This window comes from Panthera pardus, unplaced genomic scaffold, assembly GCF_024362965.1.
Source record: "Panthera pardus isolate Hobbes unplaced genomic scaffold, ASM2436296v1 HiC_scaffold_6, whole genome shotgun sequence".
NCBI classification, from domain to species: Eukaryota; Metazoa; Chordata; class Mammalia; order Carnivora; family Felidae; genus Panthera; species Panthera pardus.
This window is the reverse complement of record NW_026526991.1, coordinates 46,399,376-46,426,431: the sequence shown is the minus strand read 5'-3', so window position 1 is coordinate 46,426,431 and position 27,056 is coordinate 46,399,376. Positions and strand designations below refer to the sequence as shown.

Sequence of the window (27,056 nt, the reverse complement as noted above, 5' to 3'; positions counted from 1 at the left end):
GGGAAAGGGAAATACTTAGGAAGTTCTTGAATTATGAGCTCACACATTTAAAAGTTTTGGCCTACTCTGTTTTCTAATTACTAGGAAGACTGAACACAACCTCAAATGATTGTGTTTGTGTGTTTGGAAGTTTCAGGTAGGTGAGTAAATACCAAATAAAAAAAAACCTTGCCACGCTAAAATATAATAGGTCAGAGCATAGTTAGGGAATAGACAGACTTGGATTTAATCCTGGGCCTTGGTCAAATTATTACTTCTCTCTGAGTTTCAGTTTCATCATCTGCCAAATGGGGACAATAACTGTGCCCCTTCATGGGGCTTTTGAGGATCACACTAGTTATTAGATAAAAACCAGCTAAAACTGATAGATAAAAGGTGCTCCATAAACTTGGCTTAAAGATACGAATTTACTAGGGGCTCCTGGGTGGCTCAGTCAGTTGCTTGTCCGACTCCTGCTTAGGTCATGATCTCCTGGTTTGTGGGTTCCAGCCTTGCGTCAGGCTCTGTGCTGGCAGCTCAGAGCCTGGAGCCTGCTTCAGATTCTCTGTGTGTGTGTCTCTCTCTGTCCCTCCCTCGCTCATGCTCTGTCTCTCAAAAACAAACAAACAAACAAACAAACAAACAAACAAAAAGATATGAATTTACTATATATCAACGTTAAGAACCATTAACTAAATGACCTGCTTCTATGGATATTCAGGGCAAGGGGAAATTGAGTAGCAACTTTGTTGATTAAATGAAGTCTCTTTATTTATTTCCTGGAACAGTAATAACATCAACACATGGAGACGTGGCCTGATTGGATTTCCAGTGTTTGCAGTGTTTGCATTTACTGATTGTTTCAGTTATCATGGAGCTGTAGCCAAAGTCAGTCAGGAAATTTAGGTCAGAGGAAAAAGCAATGGTCAAAACAGTTTGATTTTTCTAAAGTGACATAATGTTTGGAGAGAATATGTATTGGAGGTTTAAAGTTAAAATGGCACATTTTAAGATGGATTTTTTGATTTCAGAATCTCTGCTTCCACTTCCTCCCTACTTCACCCTTGCAAACCATGGTTATGTGAACAGTCAACCCAAATCCCAAACCATACAGAAGGCTCTTTATAGATATTGCATTAAATTAAATTATATATTTATAGATATAGAATTTATATTCATCATCCTTTTCTTTTTTCTCTCTACTAAAAATTAAATGATAATATTAAACAATCAAATTAAGTGATTTAGATTAGAAGCCTTTGTCCTACTCATTTAAAAAGCTTTTTATAACCTAGTTTTTTCTTCATTTCATTAATCTCTCTACTCTATTTTAATATTACCTCTTAATTAGTGTTCCCTTTCACATCCCCTAGTAACATTCTTATAAAAAACCTCTCTTTTGCCTTTGAAGACCTCTAAAATTTAGCAATTAAGTAGAAACTTTTATACACTGTTCTGAAAATTTTAGATTCTATATGATTTGGAGTAAACCCCCATCCTTACAGTAAGATATTCTTAAAATCATGAACTGGTACAAGTCTTGACTTTCCCATGTACAAATTCACTGGAGGAGATAAAGCTTCCATATGTTATAAAATAACACTATACTTTTATGATACTGCCATTCCCATACCTTGTGAAATTGTGTCTATTTATAACTTATAAAAATATTTTTATAAAAGTTACAAACATCTGTGGATGAAATAGAAGGAAATAGAGGTTTAATACAAAGTTCTTTAGAGACAGGAGAAAAATCATGATTTAACCACAAATAGATATTACCCTGGGTACAGTAAACAAACATAATAGCAAGTTACTTGCTTTCAACAGAGTTTTCAAGTCTCATTATTATATGTCCAAGCCGACAGAAATTTCCCCATTCATCTTCCCAGATTATGTTTTCTATCTTGTACTGAATGTTACTTCTCCATTATTCTTATTCCTGTGTTCTCTTTCATTCCCGCCCCTCCCCCCGCCCCCACATTACTTCCACCCCAGTCCTCCCCCCACTTCCTTCACCATTTCTCATGCTGAGGCAGAACACAGCAGCCAAAAGCTGGAGCTGAAAATGGTTGGAATCCGGGCCAGGCAGAAACCCTGTTTGGACAAAAGCCCAATAATCAGGCAAATGTTGCCTGGAAAACCAGGTCAGACAAATTCAGGTTTCTACACCCAGCCCGGTCAAGATGACAAAAGTGTAATCATCACAGCCATGACCGCGACACTCATGCAGCTTTTGTAAAGGACAGAGGAGACATCTGACCACTGTTTCCATTAAGAACTGAGACCAGGGGCGCCTGGGTGGCTCGGTCGGTTAAGCGTCCGACTTCGGCTCAGGTCATGATCTCACAGTCCATGGGTTGGAGCCCCGCGTCGGGCTCTGTGCTGACAGCTCAGAGCCTGGAGCCTGTTTCGGATTCTGTGTCTCCCTCTCTCTGTGACCCTCCCCCGTTCATGCTCTGTCTCTCTCTGTCTCAAAAATGAATAAACGTTAAAAAAAAAAAATTAAAAAAAAAAAAAAAAAAGAAAGAACTGAGACCAAACTAACTTCTAAGTGGCAGTTAGGGATGCTTGGAAATACATATCCAAGGGCAAAGTAATGATCCTTCAAGTCTCCAAGCTGTTGTTTGCTAGTCAGAAACTGATACTTTCCAAAACCATCAAATATATAAATGTTACTTTAAAAAGGAAGAAATTAGCACTCCTCACAGGCCACTGGGTGCTTTATTCTCAATGTGGGTAAAATAGAGAGGTGGGTCCTTTTGATTTATATGTGCTTACATTCAATCAACAGAAATCTATTCTTTTGGGACTGTCAATTTTCCTATGCAAATGCTTGAGCTGTGAACCATCAGGGAGACCACACAGACTGTGAAGAGTCAGTCTGATCGCAAGGGTGGTTTGGAGGCTAACGTCCATGGAAGGATGTTATAAATTTCCTTTTATTTCCATTCCCTCCACGAAGTAGTTTATGTGCTACGTCAATGACTGTAATAGGATTCTGTTTTTTGCTCTTTTGGTGAACTACATAATTCTCCAAGAAACATGCTAAAGTGAAATGAGATTTATTGGCATGTGTTTTTGAGATGCAAATAAGAACTCTACGATCTAGTGTCCTTTCAACTTTTATTCTCAGTAATCTTGATATTTCTGTCACAGTGGGAATTAACAAATTTTCTGCATAAGTAAAAATGAATAAAGACAGAACATGGGATAAGATTTAGTCAATGTTCTTATGTGTTTTTTCATCTGCAGAAAGAGACAGCAAAATAATAGTAAGTGTATAATTTTCCACAATGTGTTATTTTAGTTATTAACACCTTGAGAACCATCTCATTTTTAGAAAAGAAAGACTCTAAGTGATGTAGTCTGCGGCATAACTGTAATGCATAGCATGACCCAGCCAATTTCATGTTATCTCTTCCAGTATTTTCTGTAATACTCTTGTCTTTTTTCTTTTAACATGATTGGGGCCACGGTACTTATTAGGATTGTTATATCTGGTCTAATTATTAAATTGTTAAATACAAGTGCATGGATTGATAAGAAAAACAATGGAGGCTATATTTAACTTATTTCTCTTGTTACAGGTAAATTTAGAAATGTCTAATTTCATACAACACAGCCCAGCATCAATTGTCATCTGAGTAATTCACCCTAGCAATTAAAAAAATAAATTTAAGATTGTGGAAACTGTCAGGGAAGATGCTTTGGTATATAAAACTAAGAAGTCACATCTTCTTTAAGACTTTAAATTCTGTCAAATGACAGGCTGTAAACACATTAGTCTTCCTCACATTAAAAAGTATCTATGCACTAGATATTAAAAGAAAATCACTAACAACTTTTGTTTCTTTTTAGTCTAAAATCTTGCTTCTAAACCCAAAATCCTGTTTTGAAATTAATGTCAAGCAATCATTTGGGATCATTATCTGCTCAAGTTTCACACAGGAGACATACTAAAAAAAAAAGAAAGAAGAAAGAAAGAAAATCTGACAACTCTATATTTCATGGCAAATAGAGATTGACTTGAATCAAATGATATATTTGGGCCATCTTGATGACTGTTTTCTGCAATATTGAATCAGACAGGAAGTTACACCAATTTTATTATTAAGATGAGTTGAAACTCCAGATGCAGTATTTTTTGACATGGTTATTCATCATCACAGACTGCAGATAAAATCAGAATTATCCATAACTTTGTACCAACACCAGAACCACTATATTATTTTTAAACACTCAAACTAAATTCTAAACTCAATACACATTTTTTGAAATAAACTCAAGTGAACTAAATATTTTGTGAGGTTTTTCACCTGAGGATAGCACTGTGCAGATTAACTAATGAATTCATACATAATTTTTAATGAGAGCCATAATTCTTATGAGGGCAGACAGTTCTTGGTTTACTGGTGGAAAACAACAAAGCTGAGGTCCCTGGTTGGGAATTAGACCAGGGATGTCTCATGTCACTAACTTTCATTCCTTGGTCCCCCACATCCGATTACAGTGGAAGATCTGACTAGTCTTTTAGTGAAGTCAGCTTGCAAAGGCAGGGCCCCCAAGATGCAGTTATGATAAAAAAACATCTAGATTTAGTGACTTAGTCTATTTAACGTTTCCCTTTCTAGATTGTAAATTCAAGCTAGGTCATCTTTTCCGCAATGTCAGTGTAGGAACTACATAAGAAAATATCCGCTCCACTCAGTATCTTTTACGTATTTTTCAGTTCTGTCCAAGTGGATGTATTTGTAACTCCATTCTCTTTAGGATGGATACACATTTTATGAGAAACTTCTTACGATTGCGGTAGGATCTTTATTTAGAGATGCTGAATAATTGCATGGCATTTTATTTCAATTTCCAACTTTGAGGCTAAAGATATTTCCCTAGATATCACAAAGATTCTCTGCTGACTCACTCATATACAGCCACCCAAACAGATACAGACATAAATCTCAGTATTTACCCTCCTAACCTCGCACTGTTAATGTCACGAAAGATTCTCTTACCTGTTTGGAAATTGACTGGATGTTGTGATGAGTTTGATTTCCATTTGTGCTCTTTGTGTTATTTCCTCATCATAGCAAGCTGGACTAATCATAAAGCTTTCTAAGCTTGTGTGCTGAGATGAAGCCTCATTTAGTCACCTGGAGGTAACTGCCTGGTACTATTTCTAGAGACAGTGCTGATCCCAGGCCTGCTGTAGCAGCCCGTGCACTCCCAAGAGATACCCCAGGTGCTTGCTGTTTCGACAGTTTACTAGAATTGAAATTCACGGGGATTTTTTTAATGGTAATTAACAAAACTATAAGATGAGAAATTTGTGGACTATAGACAAGGTGTATTGCATGAAGGATTTTCTTTTCTTTCTGTCTTTAAAAAATGATATGTTCACAAGGTATTTTCACGAAAAAGTTTTTCTAGAAGTTCCACTATTTCCTCTAAAATATACTTACTCTGTGCTAGGGAATTTACAGATATTTTAACTCTCATCACAACTTAGAAAGCAGGGATTATTATTAATCTTTCTACCAATGGGGAATTTAAAGTGATTTAAGCAAAGCCCACCTAATGAATCTGGTATTCAAATACAGGTTGGTTTGATTCCATAATTGGCGATTTTTTTTTTTCCACTTCACCATATGCACATCATTATGATTTAACACAGAGGGATTTCAGATGAATTATTGTTGTAATTATTATTAGTAATGAAATATTTGGTCTGAAAAACAGGAGGAAATAAAGATAATTAAGACATGATCTCTGTCTTTAAGGAACTATCAGTCTGTTAGAATAAGGGCAATTGAGACACTATAGGGATTCCAGGAATTATGGGCTCAAGATATATGGCATAACTAGCAAGGTTGCAAAAAAAATCATTTATACATTACTGGTGGCACGGTAAATTGATTTTTTAAAGAAATAGGGCACTGTCAAGAGTCTTAAAAATGTTCATGATCTTTGATCCACTAATCCCTCACATGCATATTTATCTTAAGGAAGTGATTTCAATGAATAAAAATAAATGGACACAAAGATTTTCTTTGCAGCATTATAGAAAAAAATCAGAAGCAACTTAAATGAACATCATTGCAAAAAGGGTAAGTTCATTATGGTGCATCAGTGGGAGGTTAATTGTGTAATTGTCTCTCCCTTTCCTGCATCATTAGTTGACCTTCTCTACTGGGTCTTTCTTTCTTTCTTTCTTTCTTTCTTTCTTTCTTTCTTTCTTTCTTTCTTCTTCTTTTTTTTTGATGTTTATTTTTAAGAGAGAGTGCATGCATGTGTGCAGGGGAGGGGCAGAGAGAGTGGAAGACAGAGGATCCCAAGCTGGCTCTGCGCTGACAGAAAAGACCCCCATGCTGGCTCAAACCCACGAACCATGAACATCATGACCTGAACCAAAGCCAGAAGGTTAACCGATTGAGCCTTCCAGGTATCCCACTGCTGGGTCTTTCCAATCTGCTTACAAATGTGCTGTAATATTTCTTATGTTAAAACAAAAGCCAAACAAACCAAAAGATCTCCTTGTTGACCTTCATCCCTTTTCCTTACCCTCCTTTCAAACAAAGGTCTCAAGAATTGTCTGTATTTGTTGTTTCCAATTCCTTAATTTGACCTGCCATTCTCCCTGTATCAGGTTATACTAAACCATCATGGCTACATCCAGTGGCCAAGGCTCAGTCTTCATGTTGCTCGATCTGCCAGGAGCCTTTGACATAGAGGATCCCTTCTATGATACGTTTTTCTCACCAGGCTTCCAGAAGACCACACCTTGGTTTTGTTTCTCATTCACCAGTCACTTCTTTTCAAATCTTCCTGACCTTTCTACGTTGAATGGTCATGTGCCCAATTCTTCATCTCTTACTTTTTTTCCCTAAATTACAGTCTCAAATTAACCAGGACTTCATTCTCAGAACTCAACACTTGTATATCCATTGGATACTTGACATATCCACCTGGATGACGGTAACATAAGCTCTGACAGTTATTGTTTTTTTCTTTTTTGCAATGCAGGTGCCTGACTTAAGCTGTGATTGCTGATGCATCCACATCAAAGAGACATCCAGTTCAAAAAAGGCATCCACTTCGAAGATGGCAAACTCCTATTAACACATCTGCTAGCCACACAACCAGATAAAGAGCTAGGCTGCTTACCCCTACCAAAACTCCCTTGTTTTAGAGATCTTGGTTGATTTCAACAACTGATCATTTGGGCCACTTGCTTTTCTCTTCCCATCCATATGCTTTAAATTTATCAATAAAGAGTGAGCCATGAAACCCTCAACCCCCACAAAAGCAGAACCCTGGGTGCATGCTTGCATTCTCTCTCTACCCGTGATCTTGTTGTGTGGCTCCAGGTGTGTTGTGCAATCGCCAGATCCTGTAAGTAATAAACCTTTATTTTTTCAAACTTTCCTGATGGTTATCACTGAAGAGCATCTTGCAATCATAATAAGAATTGCAAGGGCCAGTTCAACCACAACCTTGGTTATTGATAGACTAAGACCAGCACAAACAATGACTAACTTGATCTTGTCTACATTGAACTCTTGATTCCTATCTTACCAATCTCCACCCCAAATCTGTTCTTCCTTTAATTTCCTTCCTCTCCATAATTGGCAACTTCAACCTTCTGTGTGCTCAGGTTAGAAACCAGGCATCATTTTTGCCTCCTTTCTCCCAGGACTCACAGCAGCTGGCAAATCTGATCAGTTCTACCTTTGAACAATATTCAGTAGACCACTTCTCACCACCTCTGCTGTTACGACCTAACTCCCATCATCTATCACTTTGGCTACAATAGCCTTCTAACTGGTCGCTGCCTCTACTCTACCCGCTGTAGTTTATTTTCTGAACAAAGCCAGAGTAATTTTTTTTAAGTTTATTTATGTATTGAGAAGGGGGGAGAAGACACACACACACACACACACACACACAGAAAGCGAGTGAGGGAGGGGCAGAGAGAGAGGAAGAGAGAGAATCTCACACAGGCTCCATGCTCAGCTTAATGCAGGGCTTGGTCTAACAGTGCATGAGATCATTACCTGAGCCAAAGTCAAGAGTCAGGCACTAAACCAACTGAGCCACGCAGGTGCTTCTTTAAGCCATAAATTAGATTGTATCACTACTTTCCTAGAAACCCTCCAGAGGCCCCACTTGTTCTTCCCAACAGCATCCTCTCTTCCTCTGTCCATCCCTTCACCCCTGTCCCAGCCTGCATCTTCTACCAATCTTCCCCACATTTTACCCCTTCTGTTCTGGTCTTCTTGCTGCTCTTCAAACACAGCAAGCTCCCTCTGACCTCAGGGCCTTTGTATATACTGACTCACTGTTAGGAATACTCTTCCTGAGATATATGCAGGGCTCATACCCTCATTTCATGCAGGTCTCTACTCAAACAATACCTTTTCAGAGATGCCTTCCCTAATCAGACTATTTTAAAATATCACTTTGACTATCTGTCACTGTCTGCCTCCTTACCTTGCTTTATTTATTTATTCTACTTCATCACTTTCCATCATTCATTTATAATATTCTCTCTGTATTAGAAGGCATTATTTAAGATAGGGATATTGGCAATTTTGCTTACTGTTGATTCACAGAAACTAGACAATGCCTGGCTTACATTAGAAGCTCAATAATATCTTTTGAATGAATAAATGAATTAAACATGTACATAATCTAATATTCAGTGAAATAAGCATAATGCAAAGTTGTATACTTCCATACGTAATACAAAGTATGTATACTTTATAACTATATAAATGTGTTAAAATCTGTAAAGGGATACAAACACATTAAAATAATTCTGAGTAATGGTTTTTGAATACAATGTTACATTGTTAGATTAATTTCCAAGAGTTTTAAAATGTAAAATCACCATATATATCTGGGAAATGATATCAGTTGGCAGTTACAGAGAATGCAGTTGCTTATTTTGAGAAATGACTAGCTTCAACCACAGATCTCAGGGGAAAGTAGCCACAGTAATTTCAGAGTTGATACCACTCACATACACTTGAACATTATCTCCTGTTCAGGAGAGCACACCAGTTAAGTGCAACAATTTGGAGTCAGATGGTCTGGGTATGAAGCCTAGTTATTTCACTTAATAGCTATATGACTTTGGGCTCGTTACTTAACCACTATCAAGGTCAGTATTATTTTCAGACTTTTTTTTTAGATTCTCAGCAAAATTGAGTGAAAGGTATAGAGGTTTCCCATATACCTCCTGCCCCCACACATGCTAGTCTACCCCATTATCAACATCCTTCACCAGAGTGGAATACTTGTTACAATTAATGAAATTATGACACACATTATAGTCACCTAAAGTTCATAGTTAACATTCGTGCTCTCTTTTGGTGTTGTACATTCTATAGGTTTGGACAAATGTATGATGATATATATCCACTATTATAGTATCATAGGGTATCTTCCCTGCTCTAAAAATCCTCTGTGCTCCATCTATTCACCCCTTCCTTTTCCTGAACCCCTGGCAATCACTGATCTTTTTACTGTCTCCATAGTTTTGTCTTTTCCAGAATATCATATGGTTGGAATCATAGGAGCCAATCTCAGATTGCTTCTTTCACTCAGTAATATGAATTTAACTTCCCTCCATGTCTTTTCATGGCTTTTTTTTTCACTCCTTTTTAGCACTGAATAATATTCCATTGTCTGGAGGTACCAAAATTTATTTATCTGTTCACCGACTGAAGGCTATCTATGTTGCTTCCAAGTTTGGGCAGTTATAAATAAAGCTGCTCTAAACACCAATGTGCAGGTTTTTGTGTTCAAGGTCATTTTTTTTAGTACCCTCTTTGGAGGGTTGTTGTGGGGGTTAATTGAGATAAAGCTTCTAACATGCTTAGCACACTGCCTGGAACCTGGTATGCATTCAATAAACGTTACCACTCATTATATTTTTATTATTAAGCTGGCCAGATAGTTTTGCCTTATTTCACAGAGAAGGAAACTGAAATTCAAAAAACTTAAATGGCAACCAATAAGTGGCAAAATTAGGGCTCTTAACCAGGCCTTCTAATTCTAAATCCAATTGTCCTATTATGTCATGTGGACATTCTGCAGAAGGCAAGCAAAGGCTAGACTCACTCTGCTTAGTATGGAAAATGATGCTTTGTCTCTTAGTCAACTTTACTGTCATTTTATTTAAATTATAATTTACAATGAATTTTATACACATAGCAACTCCTATAATATATCACAAGATAATTATATGTCTTTACTAATGAACTAGTTAACAATGTTTAAAGGGATGAGGGAGATGGGAATGGCTAGTTTAATCAGATACATTGTCTGTAGATCACCTTGTAAGCACCAAACAAAGATTCTGGAATCAAACAAGGAATTTTCAAAATTCACATGTAATCACATTACTAAAAAACTTTTTGCAAAAGATGTTTATTGAGAAATGTAAGCTGCCAAAAATATAGAAGTAACATGAGAATGACCATGGCTTGAAATAATGGTGTGTTCACCTGGGGATTCAGGAAATCTGGCATAACTAGAACACCTATGACCTGGAAATAACTATAAGTCTATTTACATGAAAGACTAAGGAACTTCTTGGGAAGAAAACTGTGCTAAGAAAATTGAAGACTGGTTCTCAAAAGAGGGGTTTAAGGACAATGGACTCAAGTGAAATGGAAGAGGAGGTCTAGACTTAGAACTCTGGAGAAGTCAAGCCTGAAACAAAACAAAACAAAACAAAACAAAACAAAACAAAACAAAACAAAACAAAACAAATTTTGGGCACTTACAGAACTAAGGAACACACAAGAATGGTAGAAGGAGGGCACGAGAGAGATCCCCTTTCTTCAGCGATGAATACAGAGCAGAGCTCAGTCCACAGAGTGCTCAGTCAGCTAACACATACGGGTCCTCAATGAGGAGAGTCAGCAGCAATCAGAGAACAGTGTCCTTGGTGCATGTATCAATGGCACCAGCATCAGTGCTGGAAGCCTCATAAAGACACAGGCAGATATCACCACTGCCGACAGACAGCCATGGCAACTTTGAGACACAGGAGACTCCAGAACAGGTGACCCCAGTGAGCAAGGGCAGGAGACTTCTTTCTCTTCTATATGCCATACAAAATGAAAAGAACTGTGTATATGCGAAAGCCAATGTCTTCCAGGGATTCTCAGCAAATATCAGGGTAAGAAAATTGAAGAAGGCTGATGATCTGGTTAATAGTCGGTGCTGATATGTGTGGGGAGGCAGGCAGTAGGGAGATTGCCAGTAATTCCCATGTTGCTAGGGCAACATGGGATTCTTTGACTTTAGGGATGTCGCATACTCCAACATGCTATTCTTTTTGTCACTCTGCAACTGCCTTACTCTATCATCACTCAGTTCTCAGTTTACATGACCCTTCCTCAGGGGCTCTTTTGCCACACACACTACTTCTCGATTGAAATTAAATTAAATTTCTTATTCCCTCGGCTGAAATTAATTCTAAAGATGGTGACCGTTAGTATCACTCAAAGTCTCAAGAAAGTTCAAATAAATAATCAAGATGTTGGAATAGCTTCAGAACAGAATAATAAGAGATGAGATCAATCTTTAATGATTTTCTAACAAGCTACAAATAAAAATTTCACAGTAAGTCTAGAATAAAATAACATAAAATTTCACTCACTGAATGTGTGAGAATAAATCCACATGTTATTAACTCATCAGAAATCTTCTGAGTACATTATTTTTCAATTTTGTATTACCATATAATAAAAATACAGCAGCAACATTCATTATTCATATACCCATTAGAGTATATATATATCATTTCTGTTTGTATTGCACTGAACTAGAGAAATATATGGGAACCTCATAATTTATCATTCCCTCTACTCCAAATGCAATAATAAAGTTTTGTAATTTATTAACATCAGTAGAATCATTCTTGATAGAAAAAGAAAACAAAAATCTTAACTATTTCTGGTAAGCAAATGCAGCTTATTTCATGTGCTTTCTTTACAGTGTTCAATTTTTGACTATTGCTGGCTGTCATGTCTTTTGAGGAAGACAATTGCTAAAGAACAAATCTTCAAAGACAATTTATTGGGTTCTCTGAGTTCAAAATGTATTTATTAGAATTTTAATAATAGATAATCTATCTTCCACTTCATCTAAACATCCTGAGATAGACATAAAAAAGTGAGTTTATATGAACCTCAGCCGAGTATATAGATGTTTTTTTACATTAGAGTTTTCCTAGCCTTACAAAAAAACATTGGCAGTGAATTAAATCTTACCAAGTGCTATTATGTACCTTTAAGGCCAAATGGATATGTGATTTGTAATATGTTTACATATTTGGTTTATTATAATCAATAACTTTATCAGCTCTGAAGATAATCACGAAAACTAGGGAAAATTAGGAAAATTTCATGCATATCAACAAATTATTAGACTCCTGCTGTGGATCTGAAAATGAATTAGCAAGATAGAAAACACCATTTGAGAATTTACATTGTGAGGAGATCAAAATAAACACTATGTGAAATAAAAGCTAACTTAAATGCCACATAGACTGTGTCTTCACATTAAAAAAAAATTGAGCTTGATTTAAAAAAAGTGTAACTTAGTTGTCTAATCAGGGTGGCAAAGAACACGTTATAAAATAAGAAATAACTAATCAAGGAGTATGAATAAGTCCTGTCCTCTTTGCTCTTCACTCTTTCCTTTTGCCTGCTGCTCGTTTGTTTCCCTGACGTGCAATGGATGTTTACTTGATTCACTCAGGAAATATTTACTGAGCGTCTAATATATGCCAAACACTGTATACATTGGGCATAAAGTGGTTATTAAGGCACTATTTCTGCTCCCTCCCCCCATTCTTTGCTGTTCTTATCAAAGCCAAATCTCTCCACTTTTGCTCCCATCTCCTGACATATGCTCAAGAATTTTCTTCCTCTTCTGTCTTCCACATCATCAGCCCTTTCCTCACTACTGGATTATTCCAACAGGTACATAAATATACATAAGCCATCTGGAAAATCAAACCTTCATGGAGTCCACATCTCTCTGTACTGATTGTCCATGTCTTTGCTTCCCATCACATGAAATATTTTTGAGCAAATCCTCTATTGTCTCTGCTTAATCCTTATCTCTGGTTCACTCTTCAACTGCTCTGGTCTGATACTGACCCAACTAAAAGAAACCAGTCTTGTCCAGATAGCCAATGACCTCCAAGTTGCCAGGTCCAACAGAAACATGCATATTCTCATCTCTTTCTCAGCAGCTATTTGGTACAGTTGACTACTCTTTCCTTCTTGAAACTTTCTACTCTTAGCTTCTGTGGCATCATATTCTCCCAGCTTTTCAGTGGGAGAACTTCAGTGATGTTCCTTCTCATTTCCTTTTTTGACTCTTCTTCCACCCAAATTCTAAATGCTGATGGGATTGAGGGCCTCTTCCTGGACCCTTTTTATTTTCAATATGTATCTAAGGAAATATTGATCCAGTCCCAGCCTTTGCACACTCTGATGTTGTTCAAATATCTACCTCCAGCCCACGTCTGTCTCTGGAGTCCCATAGACTCATGCATCTAACTGCTACCTGATACCTTTAAGGAGATGTCTAAAAGGAACCTCAAATTTAATATGTCCAAAATTGAGATTCAGATTATTCTTAAACCTGTTATTCTTCTACGTTTCTCATTTTAGCAAATTGAACTACAAATCATCCAATTGCAAAAGATAACAATCTGGGGAGCACCTGTAAATCCTTTCTCTCCCTCATATACCACATCCATTCCATCCTCAAGATCTGTCAGTTCTGCCTCCAAATACACAAGAAGTCTTCCCACTTCGATCTATTTCCACTGTCAGCACCAAGTTCAGTTACCATCATCTATTTCTTGGGATACTATTATAGCATTCTTGTTCCCATTCTCGTCCCTTTTCAATCCATTCTTCACATAGCATCAAAAGAAATCTTTTAAAAATGTGAATAAGATCACATCTGTTCAATCCAAAAATTCTTTAAGGCTTCTTTCCCACTGCTTTTAGAATAAAGTCCTAGCTTCTCATTATGGCCTACAAAGTTCTACATATTTATGTCTCCAGCTTACTTTGTCAGTTTCATCTTCCTGTCTTTCCAATGCTCTAGCCACACTGGCATGCTCTCTACTTTGCAAACCTTTTTACGGGCTGCTCCTTCTGTTTCCAATGTTGTTCTGCTAAATCTTGAATTGCTTTACTTTCATTCTTTAGGTCTTGGCTCAGAGTCCATCCTCATGGAGGCCACTCTAACCATCTTATCTAAAGAAGCACCTCACCCCCACCCTCATCACAATCTCTATCTCAGTACCCTGTGTGCTTCTTCCATAGGCCTTATTAGAACCTCTAATAAATACATTTGTGTAATACATATATGTATAAATATATATATGTGTATATATATATATATATACATATACAAGAGAGAGTATCTATCAATATACTATCTATATCTATAAATATCTACATATTATCTCTATAGATACCTATGTCTACATCATCTATATCTGTATCTATATATCTGAATGCTAGAAATTTGAGGAGTAAGCCACATTTTCCCTGTCCACCCCAGTGTCCATCAGAATTCCTGGCACATAAGTAGATGTTCAATAAATACTTGTTGGCCAGACAAATGGAAGCAAACAGAAAATAACAAAGAGTAGAAGGAAACAGAAAATAACAAATAATTGTCTAAAGGCCCTGGTAGAGGAAGAACAAGGGGCTTCATAAGCATCTTTTAAGGGTATCTAATCCTTCCATCAGGGAAGAGAAATAAGGTCAACTTATTTCCCTGACCATACCTATACACACTGACCTTCACTTCAGAGAACACTCCAATGTACCCATAGAACAAACCACATTATTTATCCATGTAGTATAAGTCTGTCTATATGTGTTAAATATATATACACATATATTACATGTATATTATATGTACCTATTAAATAAAACACACTCAAAACTAAATATATCACTACATCATGTATTTTGTTTTAAGTGCTGGGTATATTGTTCTTAATTCTTTATCACAAGTTAAAGATTCTGATTGAAGTCTAAGCATCACATGTATATTTCCTCTAAAATAAATGTATTTATATAGAATTTCAGCAAGATAATGTCTCAAAAAAGTTGAGAGCCATGGGAGAAGCTTACATGTACTTCTTACAATAAACAATGCCCAGGTGTGATATTTCTATTTTTTATCATTAGAGGTCTTACAGCACTGATTTTTTCACAACATGGACATATATGTTCACTTGGAGATATATATATCACTTGGAGATATATATTTATATATATTGGAAGAAAATATATTTTATATATATATATATATATATATATATATATATATATATATATCACAAAATACATATTAGAAAATCCTTACTGATGAGAAAAAAAGAACATTTCAAATGTTTCATGAACAAATCATTTTAAAGAAGAGGGGGTTTTCATAAAATAAGCCCAGTCTGAGACTTGTATATAAATGTACAGCACCCAGGGCGCCTGGGTGGCTCAGTCGGTTGAGCGTCCGACTTCAGTTCAGGTCATGATCTCGCGGTCTGTGAGTTCGAGCCCCGCGTCGGGCTCTGTGCTGATGGCTCAGAGCCTGGAGCCTGCTTCCGATTCTGTGTCTCCCTCTCTCTCTGACCCTCCCCTGCTCATGCTCTGTTTCTCTCTCTCTCTCAAAAATAAATAAAACATTAAAAAAAATTTTTATAAACGTACAGCACCCAACATAATGCATGTCACCGGCACTTGGTCACATAGCAGTACAGATCATGGGCAGAATCTTAGAGAGAGCCGCAGCACTCAGGTAGCCTGACCAGCTTTTAATCAGCAGCTTGTTGTAAATAACATCATAACAGGTGATTCAGAAGAATCAACGGTCACAGTGATATAAATAAAACACAGGAAAGCACAGGGAGTCCTGATGACTATGTTGTCCAGTTTACCTACCTATCTGAGGTGTAACAAGCATCTGGAAACATGATGCCCACATCGGAATGTGCTGCTGGACTGTACAGTTTAAGACTATTGTGAATGTGGGCACACACATTGGTTTAGCTGTTTTGCCAAAAGCTAACAAAGGAGAGTAATAACAGAACATCTCTTCCTGCCATATCTGGACCTTGCCTACCTCTCTTAACTTGTTTAAACCATTTTTCTTTCTTTGCTGTGGCTGTGGAGTTTGATTGTGAAATCCCTGAGCACTTACAGAATGAGATACACTATCAAAGAGAGATAGGAACCAGTTGACACAATAAGTCAGTGATGAGGGAAGAAGGGGATGGGGCCAAGGGGATGATTAAGGAGAAACTTGAATATATAAAGTTTTATATCAATAATAATCCTTAGAGCTAATGCCTAGGTAGCACTTGCTATGTTGCAGTCACTGTAAGAGCTTACCCGTAATACACTGACCTAATTCATCTTTGCAACGAACTCATGAGGTAGGTAAAATTATTATCCTCATTTACTAATGAGAAAACTGAGGCTCAAAATGTTAATGGCTTTCTCAAGATTACATGTCTATTAAGTCATGAACATTCTCTCCCTCCACACACACACACACACACACACACACACGGGATTCATTATCATGGAGAAGATCATACTTAAACTAGTTAAAAAAAAACTACTGTGGCATAGTAGAATGAGAGTTGAATGAAAACGTGATGTAATAACACAATATATCTCATAAAATATAAAGATTTAGGTTATGATCCTGGATTTCCCAGGATCCAGTTGGGCACTTTATAACACTTTATAATATTGGAATACAGCTTTCCTTTTTTTTTTTTTTTTTTTGGAATACAGCTTTCTTAGCTCTAAATGGATAGGGCTGGATCCTACAATGTTAAGGCCCACTGTGATAATTAATTTTATGTGTCAATTTGACTGGGCCACGAGATGCCCAGATATTTGATTGAACAATACTCAGGGTGTGTCTATGATTGTGTTTCTGAATGAAATTAACATTTGAATTGGTTAACATAGTAAAGAAGACTGCCCTTCCCAATGTGGGTGGGCCTCGTCCAATCTGTTCAAAGTCTGAATAGAACATAAAGGCTGAGTAAGAATACTGCTCTCTCTGCTTATCTGTCTTCAAGCTGGGACATTGGTCTTCTGCTTTAGGTCTGGCTTGGACTAGAGCTTAACACCATTGGTTCTCCTGGTTCTCAGGCCTTTGAACTCATACTGGCACTATATTATTGGCTTTTCTGGATCTCCAGCTTACCTACCACAAATCTTGGAATTACCTAGCCATCTTAACCATGTAAGCTAATTTCTTATAATAAATTATATATTTATGAATATGAATATATATTCATTCCCTAGTGGTTCTGTTTCTTTAGAGAACTCAGATTAATATGCCCATCTAATAATACTCACAATCTATAACAGTTTTTTCAAATATATTATGACTGAATTCTTTCTCGCACATCCTCCTTGAATTTGTAGAAAGTTTTTGTTTCCACCCTATAGACATAAGGATAAAAACAGATGGTGTGGGGGTGTAGCAGAGTAGACTGTGGTTACCAAATTGAGAGAATATTTATTGGAAACCTATAAGAGTCAGTTTTGTCTTTTGCCCACATTGTTGAACAGAATGCTTATACAAACGAAGTAGTCGTCACCCTCTAGTTTAGCTCCCTTGTCTGACAGCAAAGAAAAAATACGAGGTTATATGGAGTTCTCACTGAAAAGAAATAAATGGTTATACTAAAATAATTATTGAATTATTCAGAAAATATGAGCAACATCAGCTTTAAAAAAGCTGTCTTTGCAGACACAATTTATTAAATTAATGCAACCTTATAAAAAGTAATATTTTTACAAATGCCCTTCCTTGTTTCACAAAGTACTGTTTTATTTACTCCATTAGGCAATGATGAGCAAATTATACTCAGAAGAGGTGTGTATAAGAAGTCATATTTTGTGAGATTTTAATCAATACTAGTTATGGGAATCAGGTATATGATACAACAGTTAAAATGCCTTTGTATATTGGTATCAATGATGGGGCAGTGAATTTGTAGTTAGCCCTAAATGTACTGTGATACTTTTTGCAAACACATGTTAGATAGGAATTAAGAATCAAGGCATGTTAAAGTGATGGGATCTTAGAGATTATGTTGTTTTAGCTCTCTCAATTTACAAATGTATTTATCAAATCCAAAGGAAGGCAGCTTCCCATGCACACAGCTATTGGGAGGTCACACAGCTAGACCGGGTTTTCAGAGTTCCATGTCAGGAATCCTTTCTCTTTACTTGCCATATTTATAACTAGTGTCAATATTTTGAGATATAGCATTTCAATATATGATTCTGTGAGAACATAAATAATTAACTGCTTTCAGCATTGAATACAATTTTTTCCAATGTGGTATTTTGGAAACTTCTTATTTAAAAAAGAATTAGGCCTGAAATGGCAATATGAATGTAACTTTTGGCATATCCATGTCAGAATGACCTACTCCAACTCATAAGAAGGAATTAGTGTTTGGGTGTATTATTATCACATAGATTTGGCTTATATTACATGTCTACATGGAGTACAAGCCTAATTTAATAAGAGTAAGCTGTTAATTTTGTCTTCAAAACCAAAATTTAGAAAGAATATTTATATCTTATAAAAGTAAATTTTTTTATTTGGGGTCATGCTGAAGTTTTGTTACTGAAGCATTTGCTGTCTGCTTATGTGCCAAAGAGAATGGTCATGTTAAAGTGTTGTATTGTCCCTAGAATCCCTGCAACATCTCTGCAAATTTCATCACACCAACACCTTTTCACGGCCAATGGCATCCAGGGGCCCATTCTGGACATGGAGAGTTAGTAGCTTCCAGTCACAGAGATAGGAATTGTGGTAAACTAAAGAAGCATCTCAGGGGGTTTCCAGGTCAATAACAAATTGAAATGTCCAGAGTTGGATAAATTTAATTGGGAACATCAAGAAGGAGAAGGAGAACTATATGAATTCAAGTAGATAGAGGCCAATACTTATGCAACAAACATGGAAGTTTGAAGTTTGTGGTAAGAAGATGTACAGAAGATTCACTGGGCCACTGGATAGCAATTTTTCAGACAGTTCCTATGGACTCAAATGTGGGAATTCTGGGGTCATGTCTGCATAAAGAAAGATTTTTCTATCATTCCCTATCACCTATCAGAAGACAGAACCGTTTGTTTTTACTTTCTAAGTGTAATTAGGTCATTTCTCCATATTGATGAAGAAATATTATACAAATTGACAATCATTCTATAGAACTGTTTGTCATACCTCTTCCTGTCTGCTGCTAAAATGTGTGTGTGTGTGCACGCGTGCGTGTGTGTGTGTACGCTCTTACGTTCATGGCAGAGACTAGTGTAAGAGGCACACAAGGTGCAAAATACAAGGAGGTGCTCAATCTTACAGTTGAGCTGAGGTCAAGTATTTTGAATATTTCTTATTAGAAATGGGACCAGAATCAGTCTGTTTGCATGACTCTGGGAGCGAGGACCTCTTCGTATTTTGTGCCCTTCGTGCCTCTTTTGCCTCACTCCAGTCCTGGCCCTGTGTGTGTGTGTGTGTGTGTGTGTGTGTGTGTGTGCGCGCGCGCATACGCATGTGCATTTTAACTCCAAATTTGGGTCTTTAATTCTTATGCTCTTTATAGTTAGGTTGATCAAGGCTATTTTGTTTTGGCATTTGAAGACACCTGATGCTAGCCATTTACGTAGTAAGTAAATTTACCTACACTTCATAGCAATACTATATGAACATCTATTGGCTCTTTACAATTGAATAAAGGTTTACCCAAGGCCACACAAGAATTAACAGAAACAGGATTGGAATCAGTCTGCTTCCTGGTTCCTTGCTTCCATCACACCACCCACTGCCTTCACATCCAAGGACAGACTGTTGACAGTCCTGATGAATGTGTGAACATGCTGGGAACCACAGGCCATTGCACTGGAGTTTATAAAAACTGAACTTTAAGATGATTGCTTTTACAAAATGAAATTTCTATTTTTTCCAGTCCTTGTGAACATTTCAAAATATAATATAGAAAAAATAAATATCATTCCTATTTTCACCAAAAGATAGCAGCTAATATTTTATATATCTCTCCCCAGGCTTATTTTCCCACATACAAACAAGATACTATGTGCCTTTTTTTTTTTATTATTATTATTGCTTTTAAAAGAAATAGCCTTATACTCTATGATGTTATCCTTTTGTTTAAACTTAATATCTGATGCCATTTTTCTCGGTTAAAATGTGGGTTTATCTCATATAAATATTTAAAATTGTTAAAAATTAATCTTCATGAGTGGACCTTTATGTTGTTTCCTGCAACATTTTTATCCTGCAACATTCTTTGTACATTTCTTGTATTACTTTCTTAGGATTTATAAAATTAGAATTACTGGGTCAAAATCCATGGCTTTTTGAGAGACTTTTGATAATTTTGCCAAATTACCAGGGAGGTTATAAAATGCTCATTTCCACTGACAGTTTTAGTGTAGAGCTGGTTGCCTTTTAATAGGATTAATGTTTTTCTGTATTTAAGATAAGCCCATTCATTTAAAATTTTTGCTGTTATTCTATGTCATCAGTTGTTCTTATTTCTAGAGCCATCAAACACTGAAATCAATTATTAAAAATTTTTTTAAAAATATTAATTTTTGTGAGAGAGAGAGAGCAGAACAGGGGAGGAGCAGAGAGAGAGGGAGACACAGAATCAGAAACAGGCTCTAGGCTCTGAGCTGTCAGCACAGAGCCTGACACGGGGCTCGAACTCACGAACCGCGAGATCATGACCTGAGCCGAAGTCAAACGCTTAACCAACCGAGCCACCCAGGTGCCTCTGAAATCAATTAATTTACTCATTCATTCATTCATTTATTTTTCAAATACTTATTGTGTACACAGCAAGTTTTACATGTGATAGAGGAAAATATAAATAAGAGTATTCTCCCTCAAAAATTACCTGTGTGACCACACAACATCAACTGATATGAAGCACTGGCTTAAAGAGTCATGAACTATCTCATTTAATCCTCACTACAACCAAATGGAGTGGATTCCATTATTTTCCCCACGGTGTAAATGAGGAAACTGAGGTGTATTGCTCAACATCACACAGTTTGTAAATGGTAGAGTTAAGATGTAAATTCTGGCAATTTGACACTATGCTCTTAACCACCGTGTTACAATGTCTAAAAGATATACACAAATAGATCCAATATTAGAAAAAATATGTGGTAAGACCAGTGTGTGTGGCTCCTGGCCAGAAACAGGATACAGCATGTAATTGGTTCAAAGCAAAAAATTCTTGACATGGTAATAGAACCTCAGGTGCTGATGTGGTCTCTCCCCTGGCTAAGTGATGTAGAAGGTACTGAACCTGTAGTTCTGGCCTCTTCAGATCTGGTATATTTCTTACCCTTACAGGCCTAAGCTCAGCAAACCAATACAGACATGACTTCATGATAGATCAAGGAGAAACAGAGGAGCTTTATCCCCTCACTTGCCTCTTGATCCTGTGTACATTCCTGATGCTGCTTGACTGCCTGTTTGGGAGTCATCTGAAAAGAAAACAACCTTGAACTGAGTCTGAGTTATTCTTTCCAGTCTTTGACTCTAGACTAGGAGTTTGGACCTGTTCTAGCTCACCATTTCCAGCAAAATACCATAATCGTTAAAATATTATAATAGTTCAAAAGAGAGTTAAGGTGATCAGGGATGATTCTACTACATCTCTTGGCTGGATGGGCCTTGATGGGTGGAACTTCAGTTTGGAAAAGGATGGGAAGAACATTTCCATAGAATCCATAATAGGCAGGCAGCATTGCATGCCTATAGAAGATGTTGTATTGGTGGGGGGTGATAAGAAATCCAGTTTGACCAAAGGTTTTGGCATATATATGGGGTATGGTGGAAACAATGAACAAGGAATGCAAGTTAGGTCCAAATTACCGAGAGCCTTGATTGCCACGCTATGAAGTTTTATTTTGATTTTGCATGTTCTGGGAAACCACTAAAAGTTAAACTATTGAGCGCAGCAATAAAATTCCTCTATAAATGATTCTCAAAATCCCTTTGCAAATTCTTAGCACGCAGTTTCCCCACCAGGACATTTACATATTCCTTTAGATCCAGACATCCAATACTGCCAATTGTTCCCTCCCCACACACACCATGCCATTTTATACCCCCATGCCTTTCCGTTGCTTATTCTTTTCTGAATTGTTTTGAGCCCCCCATTTCTTTATCAAATCTTACTTATCCCAAAAGCCCCGCCTAAGTGCTACTTCCATCATATCCTTATCCCAAATCAGGAATTTCCCTTTTTCTTTCCTACAGCTGATTTCTTTCTGCCTTATTTACTTGCTCTGTGTGGATATATTACTGGGAGGTTGACCCAACAGCAGTTTCTAAGGACCTTCTTTCTCCCTTGCCGCTTCCAACAGAGGGGTTGGAAAAATGAAGTACTCATTTCTGGAGCATTCTGTCCAGCTAAGTGTGGTCCCATGGCACAGTTCTGACAAATAGGCAGGGCACTTAATAGGGAAGCTTATGCTTCCTTATAAAGGATACAGGCACCAGGGGGAAGCTCTCTGCCTCCTCCTCCTGCTTTGAACACAGACATGATGCTCAGAGACGTGGCAGCTACCTTAAGATCATGAGGTGGAAAGCACAAAGTCAGAAGTACAGGCCAAGGATGGCAAAGTGAAGAGATGAGATGTTGTTCAACTACTGCATCTGACTAGGACTGCTCACATACGGACACCTTACATGTGAGAAATTAAAATTATTTACTGCATGAGCTAGTGTTTTGTTTCTTGCTGCTGAGTGCATTCCTAGTGGATACAATCTACTTGTCCATCATTACCACCAGATTCTAAGTTCTTGGTTTAATATATTTTAAATTCCTTGATGAAAATTTTCAAGTATCTTTGTCTTTCCATTTATTTTTTTTATCCTAACCATTTGTTAATAGTGCTGAATAAGTGCTGAATTGACTGACTATAGTTTCATCTACCAATGTGATCAATTCAACTAAGAGTGAGAAAGGAAGAAACTAAATATAACAGCTAACTAAACACTACTTAATATACTTTCTTTAAAAATATCCTGTGAAACACCTTTTAGATTTTAACATTTTTCCATGTTGATATATTATTTAATCTGGACAAAGCTGAACTCATAATGTTAAATTTCCACTTTATTTAGATGAACTTTGGAATGGAAGACATATTAGTACTTTGTTTTTGCAAGCTATCATGCAAGAAAAAGATAAACAACTAGCAGGAGTCATGTAAATACAGCTGGACTTTCCAGTGATGTCATCATGTTTCACTCCTTGTTTGCACTATTCCCCAATAAATACATCCAGGTAAGCATCTGCTATGTTCATTGAACTCCAAAGATCCACCCTGAAGTTATTTTCAGTACTTCTGTCCCAATAAAAACTTCTTTCATCTAAAATTAATAACCAATTGCTGTCATTGAATGGGAAGACACAAAACACATAGAGTCCCTAGAATTTATTTTGTAGAAGTCAATTATCAAATGTTAAGTGGGAGACCTGCCCAGTATATTTTCTGATGTTGGGTAATAATATTAAAAAAGTTTAGTCTTTAAGAATGTAGACAAAATATCATTACTTTCACAGAGGTCATTTCTCTTATTTTCTTGGTACACATAAAAATCAGTGGTAAAAGGTCAGTATGCATTAACCACTTTTAGACTGACCATCTAACTTTGTAACAATTACCTGAGTGTAAGTTTTAAAGGATCAGTTTCTTCAATATTGAATTAATGCAACAATGCTGCTCTTGTATATAATAAATATAAAATTTATACCACAAACTCATGCTGCCTGGAAATGCTTATAAGAAAGCATTTCTAAGCTAACTTTGTTCAGAATTTAAGTAGTTTCTCAAAGAGAATGAGGATGCTATATGGAGAGACATGTATCTAGCATTTAAAGTGACAATGAAAATCTCAGCGCCAGGCATATTTTCCCCCCTTAACAAATTAGCATAATTTTGTGTCTGTCTTTCACAGGAGGACAAAAGCTCTATGAGCCAATTAGCTTTAAGACCTTGTAGGTAAGAAAATCAAACCTAATTGAAATGCACCACAGCAATTCCATGACTGCATATCTTGTCAGCATTAACTAGGATCTGACAGATTATTCTTCTAAAGGGTAATGCATATTAGCAAATGTGCAATGAAGCATCTAACAAAAAGTCAGGGCACTCTCTGGTATCATTGTGATTTGTCAGTGACAGTGAGGACAGGGAGATGAAGATTCGCTATAATAAAACTTCCCATCAATAAAAATACAAGATGAAAAGGATTATCTTCAGCATAGATGTTAGATGTTTGCATTTGATGGGCACAACTGCAGTTTTCAAACTGATGCAAAATGACAAGGAAAGGTTCTGTTCTGCAATAATAGTTTCATGGGACATTATTATGAACTGACAGGTGCCTACAAAATATGATATCCTCCTTTTCACCTTGTTTGGAGTTCATGTCAGAGTTCAGTAAACATGTCCCCAAATGTGAAATTCTTCAGGCTTGAAAGGCTCAAAGGCAAAGCGAATAGAGATAATAATTCAATCTAGCGGACTCTTTTTTTTTTTTTTTTTAACGTTTATTTATTTTTGAGACACAGAGAGACAGAGCATGAACAGGGGAGGGTCAGAGAGAGGGAGACACAGAATCGGAAGCAGGCTCCAGGCTCTGAGCTGTCAGCACAGAGCCCGACGCGGGGCTCGAACTCACGGACCGTGAGATCGTGACCTGAGCCGAAGTCGGCCGCTTAACCGACTGAGCCACCCAGGCGCCCCTAGCTGACTCTTAAATACAGAGAACAAACTAAGGGTTACTGGAGGGGTGTTGGGGAAGGGGATGGGCTAAATGGGTGATGGGCACTAAGAAGGGCACTTGTTGGGATGAGCACTGGGTTTCATATGTAAGTGATGGATCACTAAATTCTACTACACTATTATTATTACATTATTACACTATATGTTAACTAACTTGGATTTAAGTAAAATTAAAAAAATTTTCAGTTTAGCTGATTAAATAAGTAGAAGTATTTACTTTCTAAATAATTCTGGGTTTTGGGGGGGAGGAGAGGGGGAACTAGCTTCCAAAATGCTTCAAAGTGAATACTATAGCTGTTAAATAAGTACTCCCAATCAAACAATATCGTTCGGTAGAGGTTGGCCTCCATGTAAAACACAACAGAAATGCTAGCCTGTCAACCCCAGGCAATTCTGATCTCCAAGATATTTTAATTGTATATTTCCAGATTACTGATGCAAATGTAGGTTGTGCTGGATATTTACAATTATTAATAGCAATACTAACATTTGAACCCTTCGTGTGCACTAGTTCACTGAATTTTTCCCACACCCTTATGCAGGTTTCATTACCATGTCCACTCTGCCAAAAAGAAAACTGCAGATAAGAGCAGAAGGTCAATAACTTGCCCAAGGTCAAATAGCTATAAGCAGTGGATATAGGGCCCAACTCTATGGCTAGAGCATTATCCGTTATATTGCCCTGTAAAGTCAAAATGGATTCCAAAGCAGGTAATAAAGCAAAATTTCAATGGTTTCCTTTAGCACTGACTAATATTTACTGCAAGATTTTCCTGTTTTTAAGACATGACTTCATTTTAGTTTTTCAGCTCACTTTATGTCAGTCAAGAACCCCTCAGAAGATACATTATGCAATTGGTAGGGATTATCAATGTGATTTCTGTCTTTCTGCTACATTTTAAGGATGGTTTAAAATTTTGCTTTTCCTCTTCACCAGCTGACCTTTCTTTGTCATCTTTTTTTGTATTCTCCCCAATTAGGGAAGCCACAAAATCCCAGAGGTGTTAGAATAGAACAGTTAGCTCACAGCATTGTAAGATGCTGTTCTAAATGCCAATATAATTGTACAAGAGACCCTGGCAGTAGAGTGGATGAACAGAACACTTCAGAGGTGCATAAATGTGTATTACCACAGGCACCCACACTACCCTCCAAAAGGCGAGCTTTAGAAATGCATCAGTGCAAATTGTTCCAGAACACAAGAGCTTTCATGAAACATTAACAGTGATTTACAAGGCCAGGTGGACAACTTGTTAGAGCACGTCACTAAAGTGCTTTAAAGGAGAGGAGAGAGAAAAATCCATAGGCCCGCTCCATTTAATCCCCCAAGGAATAGGTTTATTTTCTGCTGTGTGCTCACCTCTAATAAGATCACAGCACTTTTAGAAAGGATGGATATGACTTCTCTAACCCACATCTCCCATCTGAGAAACTGCAATAACAATTAACTATTAATGACAAGAAGAAAATAAGCTTTCTTTTTCCCTTGGCAATCTGTCACAATGAACTCAGCTGGTAGTTTGAGAAGCAGTTCGGTTTGTTTCTCTGTCAAAAGGATATCATCTTAGGGGTAAGAAATGCACATTCTTCAGGAAAGTGGCCTTCTCACAGATAAAACTAGAGCTAAATGATTTTTACATTATTATTGCAGATGCATTTCCATTTTCATAAATCATGGGCAGATGAAAAATGTCACTAAATAGAGTCAGCAATAAGAAAAAAGTACCTCTTGCTTTCTGGGGCTATACAAGCAACCCCTAGTTTAATTGCTTGATTATTTCGATGTTCTTTTTTCTGAAAATCAATGTTTGGGCATCAAATTAATTCTAAATTTTATAATCTGGGGTAAGAGTTTCAGCACATTCTTGGACATAATTTGCTGCACTTTGAATTATCTCAAGTTCTGGGTTGAGAACCAATGCTTTCACTAATAACTCTTTTGCTACAATAGGTGAAGCCTTAACTTTTTAATATATGCAACAGGAACCAAGCTTCTCATCTCTTTTTCCCCACACATAAATTCACCATCCTGTTCATGGCATTGGTTAACAAGATGCCATATCTTTGACCTATTGATATTCAATGTATAAAAAAATCTCAGAATTAAATTAAGACTATAACTGCTTGACAAAGCCTTCTAGAAAACAAGGG

General features: G+C 36.9%; 1 protein-coding gene and 1 long non-coding RNA gene across 3 annotated transcripts in view; one reads left to right on the top strand and one right to left on the bottom strand.

Annotated features, from left to right (window-relative positions):
• The window catches only part of PTPRR (protein tyrosine phosphatase receptor type R), a 243,175-nt gene that overhangs the window by 127,087 nt on the left and 89,032 nt on the right, over positions 1-27,056 (bottom strand). Inside the window, exon 1 of one of the 2 annotated variants that reach the window (XM_019455099.2) lies at positions 4,995-5,135. The exons of the other annotated variant lie outside the window; for it this stretch is intronic. The gene's annotated coding sequence lies outside the window, so the exon portion shown is untranslated. Of the gene's footprint in view, positions 1-4,994; positions 5,136-27,056 lie in introns of those variants that run through there. 2 annotated transcript variants of the gene reach the window in all.
• Positions 11,028-25,640, top strand: LOC109270510 (uncharacterized). The gene is made up of 3 exons (XR_002081566.2): positions 11,028-11,170; positions 23,239-23,401; positions 25,448-25,640. It is a non-coding gene; the product is annotated as an uncharacterized LOC109270510 (long non-coding RNA).